A 4796-nucleotide genomic window follows, 5' to 3' on the forward strand; every position below is an offset into this window, starting at 1 on the left:
ACCATATTCGACAGTGTAGTTGTCTATATTTTTATACCCAGTCACACTTGAATAGATGTGAGGATTCTTGATTTCTACTACCTCTTACTTTTTCTCATTCTCCCTTGCATTGTATTTCTTCTCCTTTGAATTTCATCCTTCTTACAGTCACATTTGCAATGACTTTCAGTATCGCCTTTCTCGAGTTTACTTTTTGACTCAGAGGCTTGCTCTCTTTTTCTTTTAATGATTTCATACTTGGAAACTCTAGCATACATGTTAATATGACCTGGGAAATATTCCTTTCACAATTCATTGGCCTACTCTGATATCCTACAATGTGTGTATACACACACACACACACACTCACACACACACACACACACACACACATATAAATCAGACTGTCTCTATCACTCTTTGACCACCATCATTTTATATTCTGAAAATTCCTTTTCTGCTAATAATATCCCAGTGTTATTCCTTTTGCTATGCCAGAATTTCTTAATCATTGCATGTGTTTTCCTGTGTGTAAAAGCATGTATATATGATATGTGTATTTTTGTGTGTCTTTAATGGCTTACACAGACTGACTAATGAATTCGGTGCCCCTCCATTCTCATAACAAAGTTTTAAAGGTGTAAAATGCTCATTTTATATCAGATTTGAATGGATAGCAATTACATTGAACACATTTATCAAAATTTTGAACAAACAGTACTTTAGTAATGGAGTTTCTGTCAATAGAAGAAAATAGGCTTACAAAAACTGTAAAACACAAAAAAAGTATTATCACTTTCACTTCTTCCCTCTCCATTGAAAAAACTGATAAACATGATATAATAATAATAATAATAGTAACAATAATTTTATGGCATTTATAAGTTTCTTACTATGTGGTAGTTATATATTACTTCTATTTAATATAAATTACACTTATTCAATACACTTTCAAATTTATGATTAATTAAACTTATATTTGGTAAACGGTGAATAACAATTTGAAGTGATTTCTTTGGAGAGATCAACTTCATTTTAATAAGTGTATTAGAGATAAAAAATACTATCATAACACCATAATAAATCTCCATTGAATGAAAAAAAATTGTATTTAACTCTTCCATGATTGAGGTCATCAAAATGACCCTCAATTTACAGTAAAGATCCTAATGACTTAAAAAAACCCATTCATTTAATGTATGTGATCAGAGGACCTTGAATAATGGTCTTACATTTCTGTGCATTTCCCTATTTTTCATTGGAATCACAAAAGAAATATATTCTTCTTTTATTAAAACAAATTAGGTTTTTGAAGTGGAAGTGTCTTGTGAATTTTAGAGTAACACTGACTCCTCATACTAGAAGTTTGTGTTTCCAAAAAGAAACTAAAATGCTCATGATAATGGAAATGGGGAAACGCATTGTTTCATAAACCCAAGAGGAGAAAAAAAACAAGAAAAAATAGATGTCAATTTATTGTTGAATACTTAAATATGGCAGACTATATTGATGCTATTAGACAGTATGAAAATACGTAATTTAGAAAAATATTAAAAGATTTTTTAATGAATTGAAACATAATAAAGTAAGCAGAACATAGAAAGAAATCTCCACATTGATAATACAAAGAAAAAGATAAATTTAACAAAAAAAACCTCAATGTAATATAGTGTTCAAACTTGTCACTAAAATACTTAACAAAGCTTGCCTTCCTCCTTTTATTACAAAGAATGCTAACTATGAGTAAAGCATAGTTCAAATTAGGTCTTATATATTGAGAATAAGCATGATTTAAAAATGGCGTCAATAAAATATTTCTTTCATAACTATCTTCATAGGTAAAGCTCTGACTGAGACCAATATAGAAGAATAACCATATTTTGCGTGAGATTAAAATTTGTATGTGGAAGAGCCATCCTCCCCTAGCCCCCACAAAAGCTCTGTGAAGCTGGACATGTTCCACTATTATGATCAGTATACTGCAAACAAATTGATGCCCCAAAACATTAAGTACATTGTTCATCAAAAAGGTCAAATGTCAGACCAAAACTCAAGGCTCTGCTAACTACAACTCTGGAGCTGTATCCAATTAACATTTTGCTCTGCCTTCCCCTCACCCACAACAAGCACACCATGCCCAGACCCCCTTCCCTCTGCCACACACAAACGCATAGAAATTAGGAACAACGTCACCAAGTTTGTCCTCCTATGACTCACTCAGAATTCGAAGGTACAAAAAACACTCTGTGTTGTATTCTAAATTATCTACATTTTAGCTATGGTGGGAAACATCCTCATTTTCATAACTGTCATTGAAAGTAAGACCTTGAGGTTCCCTTTGTGCTTCTTTCTTGTTTTCTTTTCTTTTATGGATGCTATCTATTCCACTATCACTGTCCCTAAAATGACCCTAGACATACTCTACGAAAAAGTAACCATTTCTTTCCAAGCTTGCATGGTCCAGCTCTTCTTGGAATACCTACTTGGAACATCTATGGCCTATGATCGCTATGTAGCCATGTGTAAACCCTTGTATTACTTGGTCATCATGAGGTGGCGTGTATGTGTTCTGCTGTTGGTGGTATCCTGCATTGGAGGTTTCATGCATTCATTAGTTCAGCTCCTTTTCATTGTTAGTCTCCCATTCTGTGGACCCAATACCATTGATGACTTTATCTGTGACACGTACCCTTTCACTGGAAATTTCCTGTATAGATACCTATATAATTGGCATCTCTGTGGTTGCCAATGGGGGAGCAATATGCACAATTATCTTTGCACTCTTGCTTGTCTCCTGTGGGGTCATTCTACACTCTGTGAAAACCCATAGTTCAGAAGGTCAACAAAAAGCCCTCTCTAATTGCATCTCTCACATTACAGTTGATGTCTTCTTCTTTATCCCTTGTATTTTCAAGTATGTTAGGCCTTTCTGTACCTTCCCCACTGATAAATCTGGAACTCACTGTGCTGAACCCTTTGATCTACACCCTAAGAAAAGCAGAAATAAAAAATGCCTTGATGAAGCTTTGGAACAGAAAAGTGATGCCCATGTGTAAGGCAATGGATGTCTTGGCAAAGTGATGATGTTTCACAAGGGAAATGGAGGAATATTGTTACATTTCTAGAATTTATTTGAGGCTAAGAAAGCAGATGTTGAATACGTGAAGAAAAAATAAGCTTTTTGTCATTAGCATTAAAAACTGCCTTTTGATTGTTGTTGGAACTATTTCTTTTAGAGAATGATGGTTTTATGAAAAAATGCTATCCACATCCAGATAGATAGATGGATTCTGATGGAAGATTGAAGAATATTTTTCTCCTTATTTTCTTCTTTTTTCTGCAACGTGTCCAATGCAGAAATATATTTTATATATCTTCACATAATGGATATCACATTTCTTACCTTTTCAATGTGTGGGAGTGGGAGTGCATAGAATAAGATAATTTGGAAAAAATAAAATTTTAAAAAGAACATCATGGTTCATTAGGAAAATATCGATTCGTTTCAATTAGGTGAAACTTTTTAAAAACAGTTCACTCTTCTTACAAAGATAATTCTCAGAATCACATTGTTTAGGAATGGGAATTAATACGTCACATGATAGGCTTATGTGAGGCAGTGGGTATTCTACAGAAGAGAAAAAATTAATCAGTTTCTCAATTAACTTGAAGTTATTACTACTCCAGGTTTTCAAAGTAAATCAACCAGCTTCACATTTAATATTTAACTTTATCATTTTAAAACTACATCTCATATATTGCAATGTGATGTAAAATCTGTTAACATAGGAATATTTGTTTTTAATTGGGGAGATTTTTCATTATATGTGTAAAGCCTAAACATGCAAAAATATGTGTGACTTGATCTTTTTAAATCGAACAGCATGTTCCAATTCTTTCAAACACCAATTTCTAATTATAAGATCAATAATTAAATTATAAATTGCTGTTTATTACCTTATATTTTTCAATAAGAGAGGTAACACGGCATAACGGATAGAGATTTTATACCTGTAGTTTATTGAAATGAAGCTAAAATCACATCTGACAATATATGAATTGTTTAACCCCTCTCAAACTTTAAAATTATTGTTGTTATTATGAATAGTGACTAAAATAGTCTCATTCCTTTCTTAAAATACGAGTTCTAATAAAAACAATCCCTGAACAAAATGTGATATTTTTGTTTGCTTGTTTTTGCTTACATTTCATGAAGTATAGATTCTAGTACAGATGTAATTTTATACAGCAGATTGTTTTTAGAGTCAGATAAAATGTTTATAAAGATAAATCCATCTCCATAATAATATCAATGAATCATCTGCATGTCAATTCTAAAAACAATAAGGATAACAGGGACTTTTATTTAAGTTGTCCTATTTCCACAGTTTGGATTCTCTCGTCCTGTCCAGGTTTCCAAACTAAGGAAATTGATTGTTCTATGTTGGTGAGACATTATGAGCTTTTGAGACGTAAATATCTATTAGAAGTCTTTTTCTTATTTTAAGAATCAGAGATATACATCCTCTAAAAATGTGGAGTTCTCAATTTGTACTCTTTGTATTTGTCAATTCATGTTACATTTTAAATGGTTATTTCATAGATTCATTTTTAAAGGCTTCTGTGATGTGCTTTCACTGTTTCCACAATGTCCTTACATGAGATCTTCATTGATTACTAAGTCTGGACATCCCGAGAGTTGGAATTATCATTCTTTGTTACTGTTTTCTCCTGTGCCAACAATGCAGAAATTGAGTTGAGACTTGATAAGATGATGATGGTGGTGGTGGCGATAAGGGTATCACCAATAAGAAGTA

General features: G+C 32.5%; 1 pseudogene; it reads left to right on the top strand.

The window, feature by feature from the left end:
* Positions 1-2155: 2155 nt before the first annotated feature.
* Positions 2156-3060, top strand: LOC140516828 (olfactory receptor 4A15-like; annotated as a pseudogene).
* Positions 3061-4796: the final 1736 nt, after the last annotated feature.

Source organism: Notamacropus eugenii, chromosome Y (genome assembly GCF_028372415.1).
Source record: "Notamacropus eugenii isolate mMacEug1 chromosome Y, mMacEug1.pri_v2, whole genome shotgun sequence".
NCBI lineage: Eukaryota > Metazoa > Chordata > Mammalia > Diprotodontia > Macropodidae > Notamacropus > Notamacropus eugenii.